At 46.4% G+C, this 17,697-nt stretch overlaps 1 protein-coding gene across 1 annotated transcript in view; it reads right to left on the reverse strand.

Annotated features, from left to right (window-relative positions):
• The window catches only part of ST3GAL2 (ST3 beta-galactoside alpha-2,3-sialyltransferase 2), a 51,047-nt gene extending 42,008 nt beyond the window's left edge, over positions 1-9,039 (reverse strand). Inside the window, exon 1 of the mRNA XM_079117371.1 lies at positions 8,865-9,039. The gene's annotated coding sequence lies outside the window, so the exon portion shown is untranslated. The remainder of the gene's footprint in view (positions 1-8,864) is intronic.
• Between the last annotated feature and the right edge of the window lie 8,658 nt (positions 9,040-17,697).

A 17,697-nucleotide genomic window follows, 5' to 3' on the forward strand; every position in this document is an offset into this window, starting at 1 on the left:
TGTAAGATGAATGGCAGGGCAGGCCTGCAGATCTGGGGTGGGCAGGAATTGCTAGTACTGACAGTGTGCATAGAAAATACCCTCTAAAGTCCCTCCCCCAGGTTTGAAGGGGGTGGAAGAACACAGACAGCTTGTATCCTCTGCATAAACCACAGGAAATGCCTCTTGAGAGATTAAAACTCACTTTCATCTTAGAGTTTGCCACTGTTGCTTTAAGGTCAAGTACGGATTGCTTTTCAGCCACTGAGGAAATTCCTTCATCAAACAGCTGCCATTTTGGTCTTAGGTTGAACCTTTTGACATTATTTATCTGTTTGACATTCACAGCATCTTCCTAATGAAGTGCCCATTCCTCTGGAAGAGTCTGAACAGGGTCCCCACTCCTCTCCTCACCATCTTTAGATTTTCTGTCTCCAAAACAATCTCCTCCACCCATGGCACCTGGGGTCTTCTGAGCTATGCCAGAGGTCCCAGGAATCAGCCAAAGTTTGGTTAAATAAGCATGAGTACAAGGAAATTCCAAGCCTTCAGGGACGGGAAGAAACAGAGAAGACCAACCACCAGAAACTCCCTTGAGGGTGGCAACCCAACCCTAGCTGGACCTCACACAATTCCCTAGAGAACCCAACAGGGCTGAAAGGAGGGAGCAGAGGTTCTTAGGAGGTCCCTGCTTGCCTTCCGTTGCTGTCTGTTTTCCTGTACAGCCTAAGGACTCAACACAGACCCACAGAAACGTTCATTTCCTTCAGACACTGGTTCCAAGTCACCATTTCCATCAAATAACAGGTACTTTGTCTTTAACTGGGTTTGGGTGGGAATGGGGAACACTTACAGAACAGGAGCGATTCAATAGTCTACTAATGTCCCTCTCAAACTCAAAGGAACCTTGCAAACACTGCAAGAGGGAATGGAGTGGGAAAGGCAACATGGGGTAGTGACAGAGGCAAGAAGATGGCCACCTCACCACTGCAATTCCCTTCCCCATGCCTCTCCCCACACTCTGCCTCTCACCTTCCCCTCTTCACAACCCGTCCCCTCCAAATTCCCTTTAACCACAAAAACAAATAACTTGTTGATTTTCCTCACCAGAGCAGTTCCCTCTAGACCAATTAGCTGTCTGCATTTGTTGCTGACTTCTTCCTCTGAAGGCTGCTGACCTACAAAGGCTGGGGGGCTGCTGCCTAGCCCAGGATCAGGAGTGACATCTGAAGGATCCAGGAGAGAAGAGGCAGAGCAGTGTGAGGACTGCCCCCTGGGGTCCCAGGTCCTGTCCAATATCAAGGGCCCCTGAGCCCTGCAATGCTAAGAGGAAAACTGATTTCACTTGAGGATGGCCTCATTCTTGAGCCCTAACCCACACAGCAGCGGGGCTGCCTTCTGGGTCCCTCTGGCATATCCACACCCTATCATAACTAGGAGGTTAGAAAAGAAAAAGGGATGCTAAAGTCACGGCGCCTAACCTAGGTAGAGGTGAGAAACAAACCTGCTGGATAGCAAACAATGCCTTGGAGGCAGGAGACCCAGGTCCTTCTGGCTCCCCTCCTACCTCAGTAGAAATCACAGACCTTCTTCAGTTCTCCTCATTAGCAAAGAGGGTCTTATCCACTTGCAGGAAGAGGCTGGGCTGAGGACCCTCTTAAGTTTTTCAACATCAAATACCAGAACTATATGTGTTCTGTTGTGTTAATATTAGTATTGTGCAAATAAAAATTTAGCATCCATATTAAAACAAACAGAAATGACATTTTTTCTGTGGATTCCCCTCATCTCTTGTCTTTCTTGTTGTACATGGCAATGTACCTTGCATTAGTAGATGGGATAATATCACAAGAGATTTGAATTGTGGGAAACAGCCTTTCTCCCTCCAGGAAGATGAGCTTCTGCTCTGGGAATCCATGGGGATAAAGTGTCCTTCCACATAGGTCCTCCTGAGTGGACCCTGTTCTCTCCTTCCTGCCTAGTCCTGCAGGAGGAAACTCCCCCAAGGGCTCAGCTAGCAAACTCTGGTGTGGCCCAAAGCCCAGACTGTGTCCTAGGCGAGATCTGCAGTGGCAACATGAAGGCTGGATTGACAACATGTTGCAGTTACAATAATAATTTATAAATAAACAACAAGAAGTACTTGAGAACGGCTGGTCTGCTCGAAGACAGGCAGCTGTCCCTGGTGAGTTCAGCATAACTGAAGGAAAAGTCTGTTTTCCCCAGATGCAGGCAAAGTTCACACCCTCTCCTTGTGAAATGTCACTTGGAGATGTTGTCCTGATAGTTAGCAGACTTATTGTTAACAAGCATTCTGAATATAGAGAGAGGAAAACAGGAGTCCCCAGAGAGTTGGGCCAGGCCCTTTCATTGGTAAGGGGTCAGGTACAAGGGAACATGGGGGTAGGAAGGGAGACAGGGACAGGGGAGCTGAGAAGCTTGACGGGGAAGGAAAAAGCCCATCCTGGGCTGAGGTATGGAGGGAAGAGATGTGACAGTGCTGAGCTGGACACAAAGCCCCAGCTGCTTTCAGGATGTAGAGGGCCTCTAGGGGCTGTGGCCCCACCTCCTCAGAGTGAGTCCCCAAACTTCACGAAGCTCCAGGTCAAAAATAATGAGCTCACTCAGATTCTGGGTATGCTGTTAGCATCTGCATGCAAGCAAAGGCATGACTGCCCCATTTCAGCTAAAGAAGTCGACCTTCATCACCCAGGCACTGAACCATCAAATTCCAGCCAATCAAGTGTCCATTCAGAAGGTGATACTGAGTTTCACAGCCTCTCTTGAATCAGCCCCTTTTTTTCCATTTCTACTGCCAAGATGCAGCCTTCATTACATCTCACCTGGACCTTATCTAGATTTCTGTATCCTCTCTCCCTTTTCCTCTTGTCTCCTGATAACCCAGCCATCCCTTGCTGCATACCAGTCTGTCCTGGGCCTGCTCAGAAACTTTTCACCTTAAGTAACCCCTCTGCCACCTGCCAACTCAAGTCCTTGTCTAGCATCTTTCTGAACTGATCTCTTACAATGTCTGCAATGCCCATTTTCTCTTCTTCTGGGAACTATTTTTCTTTTTCAGGGAGCGGTGCTAGGAACGGGACCCAGGGCCTCATGCATGCTAGGCAAGCACTCTACCACTGGGCCCTGGGACTTTTGTTTTTGAAGAGAGTCTGGAAGGACTACCTATCATGCCGTCAGTCCTTTTTTCACTAAAGGAGGGCACAAGGCCCAAGTTGGGCCAACCAAACACTTCCTCTCTGGAACATGAAGTTCAAGTTGTGGTGATGAAATTACTGGGCACAGCTGAAACAGATTTATCCTGGTAAAAATAAACAAAAACAAAGCAATACAACAGATTTTTTTTTTTTTTTCTGGCAGCAGCGGTACCCTCACAAGACTAGTCTTCGGTTCCTGCCACACCCACTCTGAGACCCTGAAGGGGTTGTGGGTTACGTCATCCCACTAATTCTGGTAGTTCTCAGCCTTCCAAGGAAGCCCTTTCCTGCTGAAGTCTGAGCCCCAATACTTTTCCGGTGTTGGGACTCAGCAAATACCCCAAAGGCCTCAGAAGCAAAGTTTCTCTCTGATCTTTCCTGTCTCCTGTTTCCCTTTCTACCCCCAAGGTAAGCCGCAGAAATTAGAATTTCTCATCCAAAAAGCAGATTATAAAAACTAGAGTCCCTTTTCCCCAAAACAAGTTATAAAGTCTCAAAATATGATTTTAATCTTCCCCTGCCTGCTTTTCTGTCACTAAGTTGGCCATAAAGAAATTCTTTGACCTATCTTGTCTGATAGTAGATCATGATACCTCCTTTTCCAAAGGGATCCTGTCCCATGCCCAGGAGGAAGGAGTGCTACAGAGAGAGGCCAAGAAGAATCTGAATAGACAAGTCCTGCTGGGTTTTTACAGTTAGTCTATTAGCATTGATCATACCCTTTTGTCTAATCATATCTCTTCTTCTTTTTTCCAGTATTGGGGATCAAATCCAGGGCCTCATATATGCCAGGCAAGTGCTCTACTATTGAGCAACATCCCCAGCCCTTTTTCACTTTTTGCTTTCTTCCGAGATGCCAGGGATTCGAACCTGGGCCCGTGCACATGCTCGGCAAGCGCTCTACAGGGTGAGCTATTCGCCCGCTTCCCAGCCCTTTTTAAAATCCTTTTTTTTTTTTTTTTGGTACAAGGGATTGAACCCAGGGGTATTTAACCACTGAGCCACCTCTCCAGTCCTTTTTTATATTTTATTTAGTGACAGGGTCTTGCTGGGTTGCTTAGGGCCTTGCTAAATTGCTGAGGCTGGTTTTGAACTCATGATCCTCCTGGCTTAGTCTCTGGAGGTGTGTGCCACCGAACTTGGCTGCTTTTTAACTTACTAGTTGTCCAGACTGTCAAACTTGTGATCCTCCTGCCTTGGCCTCCTGAGTCGCAGGAATTACGATCACCACCACACTCAACTTGTCCAGACTTCTAGATGCCTGTCCACCCTTCATTCAACCTAAGCATAAAAATAGACAGTTCCCAGGGTCTTTGGGTCTTCAATCGGCAGGCTCCCATGTCATATAAAACTATGGCCAAATAAATTTATGTTTTTCTCTTGTTAACTTTTGGATATGGGGTATGAACTTTTTGGCAAAGGGTGCCATGAGCCTTTATGATGGGCAGGAAGGGAATCACCCCCTTTCTTGCCCTTACATCTGCAAACAACAAAGAGAATCTTCTCATTACTTTAGAAATGCATCCCTATGCTCTAGTAGGAAGGGACAACTCCCTAAATGTGCCCTGTGATGCCCTCTCTGCACCTGGTGGCCTACACACCTCTCCAGCCCACAGGTGCTACAAGAACTCTACTCATCAAGGACCATCCCCAGTGCTTCTTCTGAGCCCTCTATATGGATCCTTTCTACCTCCTTAAAACTTACAAGCTGCTGGCTCTACCATCTGCCTTCCACTGTAGATATACTGGCATTCTTGTCTTACCTTCCTCCTAGGGAACAGAGACTTGATCATTGTTGTCTCTTCCATCACACACAACATAGTTCCAGGTCCCCAAAAATGCATCAGACTTTTTGGGACAGACAACCTCAAAGGACAATTGCAGGTTTGCTGAGCACAATAGCTAGTGGCTAAAAGCATGGGATATGCTATCAGAAAGTCCCGAGTTTGAATCCCAGATCCTGTTACTAGCTGTCTGTATTTGGACAAGTCTCATGAATTCTGTAAATCTCATTTCTTCACCTATGAAATAGTGACAATGATGCCAATTTCACACAATGTTAACTGGGAGGATTCCCTAACACGTGATCACATCTAGCACACTGCCTAGCTAGCAGTAAGTACTCAATGAACAGCAGCCGTTGTTGGAGCTATTAGTAGAAACTGGTCTAACAGATACTCAGACAGAGGGTCAGAATCAGGAGTCCTACGACTGCTGTGTGGTCCAGAGTATATTTCTCTGTTCCTCAGTAATCCTATCTGGATCTACATCAGCCTTCTATGTATGTTTACCTCTCACTGGTCTGTGAACAACAGATATAAAATGTTTTGCAAATCACCATGTGACTCTTCCCACTTGTATAAATTTCAGATTCTACCAGGCACGGTGGTGCATGTCTGTAATCCCAGCAACTGGAGAGGCTGAGGAAGAAGGATCGCAAGTTCAAGACCAGTCTTAGCAACTTAGTGAGGCCTAAGCAACTTAGTGAGACCCTGTCTTGAAAAATAAATAAATAAAAAGGACTGTGGATGTGGTTCAGTAGTTAAGCACCCCTGGGTTCAATCACCAATACTCAAAACTTAATTTTATAAACAAATAAATAAATTTCAAATTCCCAGCATTCTTTTTTTTTAAATATTGTTTTTAGTTGTCATTGGACCTTTATTTTATTTTTATGTGGTGCTAAGAATCGAACCCAGTACCTCACACATGCTAGGCAAGTGCTCTAGCACTGAGCTACAACCCCGGCCTCATCAAATTTCCCGCATTCTGGCCAATGTACAGCTATGGCAGTACCTCACCTGGAAGGTACCCCAACCCACTTATTCTGGGAGATGGGCACAAAGCACGTGAGGGCCAGGCTCAGCTTCTGCTTCACTTCACTGTGTCCATAAAGCCATCCTTTTACAAAGCCGTGGGTCCTAAATGTCCCGCTTAGTCATGGGACCTTCCTTCAAATGACAATAGGGCTATGGTTACAGTGGGACTGGCAGTTCAGGCACCACAAGTCACCCCTCTCATTAACCTAGCCAACCCTAAGTCATTAGAATGAAAGAAAAAAGGCCAAACCAGTGCAGCTGCCAGAACAAGGCGAGGTGGGGAAGTAAAGAGGAAGCGAGTCTCTTTTAAGACTTTACATTTGCCTAGATTAATTTGCCACACAACTTTAATGGCCCCCAAATGTTTGTTTTCAAAGTATTAGCCCCAATAAGCTGGGTAGAGATGCAAATTCTAGCCCCACCCAAACTAGCTGGGTCAGAAAATTCTGGTAGTGCAGTCCAGATTCCCGAGACCCTCCGCTTTGACTCAAAAATTTACAGAGCACCTACGAGGTGCCAAGGACTGACTAGGTAAAGGTATTTCAGAAGTAAGGACACATTTGAAGAACTTCCTGTCTACTGGGGATCAAAAAGCAAGTATAGGAGCTGAGGTTGTGGCTCAGTGGTAGAGCGCTTGCCTAGCATGTATGAGGCACTGGGTTCAATTCAGCACCACATACAAATAATAAAGGTCCATCGACATCTAAAAAAAAAAAATTTTTAAATCAAGTATACAAATACCATCAAAAGAAGGCAAAATGCGGAACAGAACAATGCAAAGGAATCTGTTTCCCACTCCTCTCTCCAGACCCTATTCCCCCAGGTTTCCTCATGCCATGAAGAGAAACCAGTTCTGGTAAAGTCAAACTGCCTCACCTCCCGACTCTGCCAACTAGTCCCGCTGTTTCAGTCTCCCTAATCCCAGGTGGTCATCTCCAGAACAGGGATCCTCAACCTGATGCTGGCCTAGAGGAACATGCTTCCAGGAGGCCACACCTAGTGGTTCTTTGGGACTTTAAAATTGGCTCTATCTGGGGTTTGGGCTCCGAACTTGCCTAGGGGCCTACAGCATGCCACAGCACATTACAGCAAAACACTCCCAGGCAGGGTCACTCCCACAGGCCGCTGGCAAGTTTGCTGGTGTGTGCAGATGCAGACATAAACACTGCACAGACAGTTGGCCCCCTGGCCTCCCTTCCTCCATTCTCAAGTTACAAGGTTAAAAGCATCCTATTCACAGCCAAGTGGGGAAGCATAGGAAGAGGGGGTGCTGAAGCAGGGAACCATCTGGTTCAGATCAAGACTGCTCACTCAGGACCCTCAAAGCACCTAGCGCATCCCTGCCTTTCCTGATGGCTCACAGGTTTCCCACCCTCCTTTCCCTTCTTCCTGCTGGGAAACTGGGAATTGGAGTAGAAACGAAAATCTGCCTTGAAAAAAAAAAAAATGACAAAACAAAAAACTGAATTATACAAACAAGTCTGTGGAGCCTCTCTGAGCCCTTGTTCCTTCCTCCCTTCAAATCCTGAACACCAGGACTAAACTCGCAATCCCCACCTACAGAAACCATGCCTTCCTCCACAAAGCACTCAGAGCACCTAGCAGGCATCATTCCTGAAAGGGTGACCCCCTCCAAAGTTAGCAGCAGAAGCCAGAGGAGGCTTAGAGGTGTGGTCTCCAGAGTCCTCTTATGCTACCATCTCCATAAAGGTAGGCAGTCCCTTTCAGCTCAGAGGGAACTGCAAGTCCAACAGGCATTAAGAGGAAGGGATGAACAATGGAATTCTAGACATCGCGAGTGTGGGTTACTGGCTAGGAATGACTGTTCCCAAGGGCGCCCTGAACTCCCCTCCAAAGTTCTGGCTAAAAGAGGCTGCAGGTCTCTTTCAGCCACTAGCACCTCTCTCTCCTTTCTCCCAACACCACCTTAAAACTCTGTTCTCCATCTTTTTGTGGGCAACTGGAAAGAAAGAAGCAAGATGGGAGATGGGTGCAGTTGGCAAGAGATACAAACCGAAAGGCTAACTCCAGGAAGCAGCAATGGGTGGTGACTCCTCTCCAGGCAGAGAGGACCAGAGTGGACTTTGCAAAGCAAGAGGGGACAACAAAAGTGGTAGAAGAGCTACAGGGGAGTCTAAAGTGAACTCAGCTCAGAGCTGCAGAAGGGTCAGGAAGTTTGGTCCAGTCACAGGGGAATGACTGGAGGGAAGAAATGTATCTTCCATTCCAAGTGATAGAATGGACAGAAAGACAAAAGACTGGGTTCAGGTCAGCGTCCACAGGTCTGGCCCGCTGGTCAAGTTTCTGGCTTGCATCATGCCTCAGTTTCTCCAAAGTAGGAAGAAGGTCAAGCTGCCAAGTCTTATCTAAGAGAACTGGGCCATAGAGGGTGGCTAGCGGGCTGTGCCAAGTAGGGGAAAGACTGCTGGGAAAGAGGAGAGGAGTGCTGATGGTGCAGACAATCTGGCCCAAAGGAATGAGGTAGGGGTCTCCAGATGGAGCAATGGCCAGCACGCCGGGGGCTGGGGTGCAAGTGGTCTGAAACTGGAGACTGGGGCAGACAGTCCTTCAAGGGCTGAGGCTGGGGACAGCCAGCAAGGAGTGGAACAGGAGTGACTGGAAGGCTGGGAGCGGCTTGATGTGCAGAAGCAGAAGGCGGGGATCCGGATCGAGGCCAAGGCAAGTGGACCCCCGCCCACACGGCGCCTCGACCCGGGGGAAGTTGCCGGGGTGAACCGGGCCGATCTGGGCCGCTGAGCCAAGCCCGTTGCCCGCGAAGAGGTGGTCTGGGGCAGCGAGGGGCCCCGGGCACCCTGCATCCCTCCCGCCCGCCCTCATCCCGCCCGCGCACCTCAATCAGCGCTGGGCGCTGCGCGGGCCATGCTCGCCGCTCCTGCCGCCGCCTCCTCGCGTGCAGAAAGCCGCCGCCGCCGCCGCCCGCGTCCGGACCCGTTACCTCCGCGGCTCTCCAGTCCGCCGATCGTGGGCCAGTCCCGCCCTTGCCCGGCCCTGCCCTCCCCGAGCGCTGCCGCCGCCGCCTCAGCCCGGCCCCTCCCCCCACCCCTGCCCAGCAGAAGGGAAGGGTGGGGGAAGGGGGCGGGTGCCCCCTCCCCATTCACATCCTCCGGGGCTCTCCCCTCCCTCCCCTCTCCCGCACGCGCGCGGGCATGCTGGGATATGCAGTCCTGCCGGCGCCTGGCCACCGGGAGCGCCTCGCAGGCGGGACTACCACACCCAGGACGCAGCTCGCGCCCGCCCCGGGAATTGTGGGCTTTGTAGTTCGGCCGGGGCCTAGGGGGCTACAGCGCAGAAGTAGGGTAGTCTCGGTTCCCCGAATGCCGGGCTCCCAGTCGCTGAAGCAGAAGCCCTCGAGTCTGCTGTGTCCCGGGCTCGGGTTGCATACGTAGATCCTCAGAGGGTTTCCAACTAGCTGAGGATACTCTTAGACGCAGCTGTCACCAGCTGTGACCGAACCTGGCTGGAGGGAACCGTTCCCACTTGCTCTGGCAAAGAGCCATGACCTGAGCGGACTGGGTTCATGCCCTGGCCTTCCAAGCGGGAGTTGCAGTAGGGCCGCTGCGCCCAGGCCAGAGGCGAGAGGACTCCTCTAGTGATGAGGGCCAAGTCTTCTGACTTTGTGTTCTCCACCTTCGAACAGGGTGTGGGTTCCCTAGAGCCTTCACACACTGGGACACCTCCTCATTCCTTTCTCATTCCCTTAGATGTCCTGTGCTTCCTGCTGCTTAGGATAAAGTATAAGTCTTTAAAATATTTCCCCGTTTTTCTTAGCTTTTCCCAACTTTCAAACCTAGCTCCAAACGTTTATGAAGCTCCTAGTCCACCCCAGTTTCGCCCTCCAAATCTTCTTCCCTGGGGAAACCGGTAGATCAGTGGTTTTCAGGGTTTTTTTTAATGTGCTTTGGATCCCCCTGGAGAGTCTGTTCAAGCACAGATTACTGGGTCCCGACTGCAGTTTCTGGTTGATTAGCTCCACGGTAGTCTCCAGAATATTCAGTTCTGACAAGTTGCATGGGACGCTGATCCTGCTACGCTGGGGAACTACTTTGAGAACCTTGCTGTTGGTGTTTAATGACTACAATTCTGGCACAGTCTTTTACCAGAGGTCTTTTGCCTCAGCCTCCCAATAATAACATCTGGAAAGCCAGGCCAGGGAAGGCAGGATACCGGTCCACAGGAATGTTCCCTGCCCCCACCCCACATCTCCAGCCTTTTTTCATTTACTTATTTTTTTTGTCCTGAGACAGGCTGGCTTCAAATTTGCAATACACCTGACTTAGCCTCCAAGTGGCTAGCTAGTATTACAGGTGGTGAGCCTGGGAAAGTGCCTCCCACCCTGTACTAGATGGACATTTAACCCAGGGACCCTCTCCCACTGAGTTACATCCCCAGCCCTTTTTAAAAATTTCATTTTGAGACAGGGTTTCACTAAATTGCCTAGGACTTGTGATGGTCCTGCCTCAGCATCCACAGTCACTGGGATTACAGGTGTGTATCATGGTGCCTTGCTGGAGTACTCTTTTCAACAGTGAAAAAGGAGGCCTGTGTGGTAGCACAGGCCTGTAATCCCCAGCTACTTTGAGAGGCTGAACCAGGAAGGATCATGAGTTCCAGGCCAGCCTGGGCAAATAGACCCTGTCTTTAAAAAAAAAAAAAAAAAAAAAGATAATAAAGAAGGAGAGAAAGAAAAAAGTGTACCTCATAAATAAAGATACCATGTGAGCCATCCATCTGAGATGTGTTCCAGACTTTAGTCTTTGACATTGCCCTTAAAGCCAGGAAGGTTTTTCTGTTGCAAAAGGGGCAGCAGAGGTGCCCCTTTTGACAAATTGACGAGGCTGGCCTCAAACTTGAGATCCTCCTGCCTCAGCCTCCCAAATTGCTGGGATTACAGGCATACAGTGGTGCTGGGCAGGAGTTCACCACCTATTATCTTGCTGTTCCTGGAGCTGCATGCTGCTGAAGGGGAAGTTTCTTGAGCACCACCCCCAGGCACAATCTTAGACTCTTTTTTTTTTTTTTTTTCAGGTGGTGCTGGGCATGGAATCCAGGGCCTCACTCTTGCTAGGCAAGTTCTCTATCACTTAGCTGCATCTCCAGCTCTAAGATGACTAAGATCCTCTCCTTGACCAAATTCTAGGAACCTTCCACTGAGCCCTCTTCTCAACTAGATCTCAGTCTTGTCCTATAAAAACAATAGACTCTTGATATAAATGATTTTGGTTTCCTCCTCCCTGCACATTAAAAGCCTTAAACACTAACAGTTTCTAATAGCCCAAGGCCACAACCCGGGAATGACTCTAAGCACCCCTTCAATTGCCTGTCTGAGAAAGCTCAAGGCGGTGGAAAGAATTTACTGTTTGTTCCAGACGGTACCTAACTTAGGCCCCAGTCCATCCTCCATCCTCTCTTAGAACATTTACTAAAAAGGTCTTAACTTTGTGAATCCTTCTTTTGTCCCTTTGAGATGTATATGTTTCTATCTGAAGAACCTGAAATCCATTCCTTTAAAATGTAATCTTCAGGAAGGATAGGGTCTCTATCTCCTGGTCTCCCAGGAGCATAGAATCTTCACTTCATTAATCGACAGCTAATAGACACAGCTGAGCCCCAGCTTGCCACCTACTCTTTCCTTTTCCCTTTGAAACATCCAGTCACCTCTGTACAAATCCAAGCTGAGTTCAGGGTTGCTCAATGGTAATGCTCTCTTGAGGTCCTGAGTTTGATCCCCACCACTGCAACAAACAAAACCACAACCACAACAACAAAAAGATCTGGGGACATAGCTCAGTGGTAGAAATCTCACTTAGCATGCAGAAGACCTTGGAATCTCTAGTATTGCAAAAACAGCAAAACAAAAACAAAGCAAGCTGAGTTCAGTTCATGCTAGACTCATCCCTATCGCAGCAGTGTATTACTGATTAAAAGCCATCCTTCCCATGTTAGCTAGTGTCTGACTTTATTTATTTTTGAGAAGTTAGTTATCTAATTTGAGTCCCAGGGGTCTGGACTCTAGCCTCCACCCCCACCTGCCCCGTTTACCCAGGACTAAAACAGTGAGTTATCCCTAGGTCCTCAGGCAAGTAGCCCAGTGGCTTCCTTAGACTTTGGATCCTGACTAAGGTCTGACTCTGTTTTCCTTTAGATCATAGGGAATGGGTGGCATGCTGTCCCATATTTTGCCTCAGCACCCCAGGCATGAGCAATGGTACTATTCCTTACAGGCAGAAGTTAAATGAACTGGTGCAGTGGCACAGGCCTGTAATTCCTGTGGCTAAGGAATCTGAGGCAGGAGGATTGCAAATCTGAGGCTAGCCTCAACAATTTAGTGAAACCCTCTCTCAAGATAAAATTAAAGCCAGGCATGGTGGAACGCACTTGTCATCCCAGAGGCTCAGGAGGCTGAGGTAGGGGGATCAAAAGTTCAAGGCCAACCTCAGCAACTTAGTGAGGTTCTAAGCAACTCAGTGAGACCCTGTCTCAAAATAAAACACAAAAAGGACTGGAGTTGTGGTTCAGTAGCTAAGTGCCCCTGGGTTCCCTGGTACTAAAATAAATAAATTGATTAAATTAAATTAAAAAGGGCTGGGGATATAGCTCAGTGGTAGAGGGGCCAGTAGGTTGAATTCTCATACTGAAGAAAAAAAAATAAATGAACCTTGTTAAGTTTATATCCATCTCTCTAATTTCTGTTAGCAGAATATTCAGGAAAAAACTGATTGATTGATCCATGAGATGGGAGTCTCATTATGTTGCCCAGGCTGGCCTTACACTCCTAAGCTCAAAAGAGTCTCTCAACTCATCTTCTACTTGACTGGGACCACAGGCATGGGACACCTTGCCTGACATTCAGGATAAAATTAAATGCTTTTTCCTAGGCAGGGCAGAGAGACCCTCTCTATTTTTCAGTCACAAGAGCCCCCATTACCACCCTCACCACCTCCCAATTATATTGATGTGGTTTACCTACTTCCGCTTGTCATTTGTGCTTTCCACCCCAGTCTTATCTACCCATCTCAATTCTGCCTGGTAGTCCAAGTCCGTCTTGAGTTTCCTTTCAGAGGGTTCTCCCTGGCTGCTTCAGCCCAAGGTGAACATTTCCCCCGTGTGGAACTATTTAAGTCATTCATTGGAAAACTAGCTAAAACCAGGCATGGTGGGGCAAAACAGTGGTCTGAGCTACTCCGGAGGCCTAGGCAGGAGTTCTGCTTGGGTCCAGGAAGGCTGGGAATATAGCTCAATGGAAGAGTACTTGTGGAGCACCATGCATCTCTGTAACTCTTTTAAAATCTTGCAAACCTGAAACTCTGTAGCTATAAAACACTAACATTCCATTCTGTCCTCTCCCCAGCCCTTCACAACCACAGTTCTACTTTGTTTCTATGAATTTGACTATCCTAAATACCTCATTTAAGTTGGATTATACAGTATCTGCTCTTTCCCGACTGGCATATTTCACTTGGGCATAATGTCCTCAAGCTTCATGCATGTCGGAGCATATGCCAGAGTTTCCTTCCTTTTTAAGGCTGAATAATGCCCTATTGTATCTAGTGCATACCACATTATCTTTATCTATTCATCTGTCAGTTGCTTCCACCTCTTGGCTATTGCAAGTAATACTGCTATGAACATGGGTGTACAAACATCTCTTTGAGTCCCTGCTTTCGATTCATTTGGTTATGTACCCAGAAGTGAAATTGCTGTATCATGTGGTAATTCTATTTATAATTTTTTGAAGAACCACCATAGTGTTTTCCATAGCTGATGTACCATTTTATATTCTCATTAACGATGCACAAGTGTTCCCATTTCTCTAAATCGACTTGTTATTTTCTCAGAGCTTCACTCCCCCACAGTGCTGGGGATTGAACCCAGGGCCTTACACACAGGCAGGTGCCCTATCACTGACTTTATCCCCAGCCCCCAGTGCTTCACTCTTTTTTTTTTTTCTTTCTTTTTTTTTTTTTTTTAGTTGTAAATGGACACAATATCTTTATTTTATTTATTTTCATGTGGTGCTGAGGATCAAACCCAGTGCCTCACGAGTGCTAGGCAGGCACTTTACCAATGAGCCACAACCCCAGCCCCTAGAGCTTCACTCTTAATAAAAGAAATGCAAATTAAAACCACACTCAAATATCATTTTTCACCTATCAGATTGGCAAAGAGCAAAAAGCTTGATAACTATCTTGGCAGCAGTGTGGGGAACAGATATTTTCACATGCTGCCAGTGTAACTGGAAATCTGTGCAAACTCTATAAAGAATAATTTGATAATCTCTTCAAAATTACAAATATATAAACCATTTGATTTAGTGATTCCTTTTCTAACGAAGTACCCCATGTGTATGTGTTCAAAGTTACATATAAAGGATGATTTTGTTGCAACACTGTAAGAGCAATGTTTAAAATGATCTCAATGTTGCTGGTTATGGTGGCACATTCCTGTCATCCAAATGATTCCAGGAGTCTGAGGCAGAAGAATTACAAGTTCAAGGCCAGCATGGGCAATTTAGTGAGATCCTGTCTTAAAATAAAAATAAAAATAAAAAGGGCTGGGGATGTAGCTCAGTGGTAAAGCACTTCCTGGGTTCAATCCCCAGTACAAAAAAAAAAAAAAAATCTAAATGTTGAAGATCCAAAAGAAAAATGGTAGAGTGCTTGCTTAGCACCACAAAAATAAATAAATAAATAAATAAATAAATAAATAAATAAATAAATAGTATAAAAATGAAAATGACTGGATTGGGAAAGTTTCAGTTGATGGTATTGTTTGCTAATCATTAAAGAATTTGAAATTAGGGAACTGACTTTGTTTCAGGCACTTGGCAGAGATCCCAGAGACACTTTACCTCTGAGCTACATTCCCAGCACCTCCCACCCCTTTTTGAGATCGCATCCCAAGTGGTTCAGGAGGCAGAGACAGGAGAATTTTGAGTTCAAAGCAAGCCTCAGGGTTGGGGTTGTGGCTCTGTGGTAGAGTGCTCACTTAGCATGCATGAGGCACCGCATAAAAATAAATAAAGGTATTGTGTCCACCTACAACTAAAAAATATTTAAAAAAAAAGAAGTCAGCTTCAGTAATAGCGAGGCACTAAGCAACTTAGTGAGTCCCTGTCTCTAAAGAAAATACAAAATAGGACTGGGGATGTGGCTCAGTAGTTGAGCATCCCTGAGTTCAATCCCTGGTACCAAAAAAAAAAAAAAAAAAAAAAAATTGTGATCCTCCTGCTTTAGCCTCCCGAGTCCCTGGGATTACAAGTATGAGCCATAGCCCCTGCCTTGGAGGCCTCAATTCAAGAGACCCATTTCTCATTCATGTTCCTTGCAGAGTATTAGTCTTCACCAAAGTGCATTGTATTATGGCCCCTGTGCCATTCTCAAAAATGGCTTCCTAGCCACTTGCTCTCTCAGGACGACATAGGTGTCCCACATACCCTGAATGTACTTTGATTTCATTAAATAAACCTTTATGCGTTTTCCAAAAGAAAGAAAGCAAGAAAAAGGAAGGAAGGAAGGAAAGAAGGAAGAGGAGGGTTCCTAACCTCACATATTTGTGAAATGTTTTATATCAGCCTGATGGCTACCCATGCATATTGGTATTTTTTCCCCTAACTCTGTTCACTGAGTAGGCCTGAAAGCAGAGATACCCCATTAGTAATAACCACAACTAGTGTCTCTTTTTTTAAATTGAGATTAAATCCACACAACATAATAGTAACCACTTAAGGCATACAATTCAGTGAATTTAATATATTCACAGTGCACAATGTTTTGCAACCAATACCTCTATCTAGTTCCCATTTTTATTATCCCCAAAAGAAAACTTTGTACCCATTAAGCATTATTCCCCTTCTCTCCACCCTCAGCCCACAGCAACCACAAATTTTCTTTCTGTTTCTAATGGGTTTACCTGTTCCAGATATTTCATATAAATGGAGTCACATGACGTGTGTTCATTTGCATCTAAAATTTTAAAAATTGAGGGTTGCTGCTCAGCGGTGGAGCCCTTGTCTCACACGCATGAGGCACTGGGTTCAATCCTCAGCACCACATAAAAATAAATAAAATAAAGGTATCATGTCCATCTACAACTAATAATATTAAAAAAAATAAAATTTTAAAAATTGTTGTTGTTATTGGTGCACCACCATGCCCAGCCTCAGCAAGTTTCTCAGGTTCACTCATTTTTTTAATTTTTTTTATTTTTTTTATTTTTGCGGTGCTGGGGATCAAACCCAGGGACTTATGCTTGCAACGCAAGCACTTTACGAAGGAGCTATCTCCCCAGCGGACTCATGTTGTAGCATACGCTGGTGTATATATATTTTTTATTGCAGAATAACATTCCATTATATGAATATCTCACATTTTGTTTACTTAACATACTGGTCTATAAAAGGTAGGAGAATAAACTAAACATGCCTACCTGGGCTTCTGTGGATTAGCAGCACTTCTGTGGCAACACTTATCTACGTCCTACAGAATCACACTCTGGAAAATACCGCACAGGATGTTTGGCATTGCAATGGCCAGTCCTTGGGGAAAGGGACCACTTAATGATGAAGTACATCTAAGAGCCCTCTGGAAAGGTAGGCTGTTTGGTTATTCTCTCAAGTCTGAAACCAAATCAGGCTGTACAACATTGTGTCCTATAGTCAACAATGCTATATTATACACTTTGAAATCAGCCTATGTCAGGTGTTATTATTACCACCACAATGAAAACACAAAACCTATGCCAGTTTTTTCATTTTCTCCTTGAAAGACCTAGAAGACTTTAGTACTTTCTCCCCTCAGTTTCCATTTCTTCGCTAACCCCCTGGTGTAAGTTCTTCTGATGTCCCTCCCAGGGTCAACCCTTCACTTCAGTGGTACTCCCCTTCCCCAGTTCTGTCACAGCTTCACCTTTCTCTGGGGAACTGTCTTTGGCCTATACGAACTGCATTGCCCAGAAATACCTGGGATGTGTGCTCCCTCCCCTACTTCCCAGTGGCCATGGTCCGAACTGCATTGCCCAGAAATACCTGGGATGTGTGCTCCCTCCCCTACTTCCCAGTGGCCATGGTCCGTGAATGGCAGATGTCGGGTACAAAGTCCAGCTCTCTTGCTCCTGAGAGGGATTAGCCCTGAAGATCTGACTGGGGCTAGGCCTAGGTGAACTGATATTTTTGCTGGTTTCTTCCAACATTTCATATCTAAACCATAATACCTATTGTGTGGCAGACACTGTGCTAAACACTTTATGTATATTAGATTATCGAGTCCTCCCAACCACCTGATTAAGCAAATACTATTGGAATCTTACAGAGGAAGAAATAGGTATTATGCCTCCCACTCTACTGCAGAGCTGGGGATCTGCATTGCTGAGAACAGTGACCAGGGAGGTAGCACATTGCTTCCTGAAGGCCTCTTGGATTCACAGAAGAGTGAGCAGGCACTGAAGTCAGGGAAGGGAATCGGACATGCACCAAGAGAAAGGGGGCATGACTCCAGGTGGAACTAAACTCAAGTGTGCTCTTCATTCAACAAATTTTTTCTAACTACAATGTTCAACACTGTCCTGCTTTCTCACTTGCTCAATAAGTCACTTGCACAAGAATCTCTGTATCAGGCTCTCATCTAAGGATCTCAACCTAGAATTTCCTTGTTGGCAGTTGGGGCTCC

Source organism: Sciurus vulgaris (assembly GCF_902686455.1).
Source record: "Sciurus vulgaris genome assembly, chromosome: 17".
In the NCBI taxonomy this organism is placed as follows: Eukaryota; Metazoa; Chordata; class Mammalia; order Rodentia; family Sciuridae; genus Sciurus; species Sciurus vulgaris.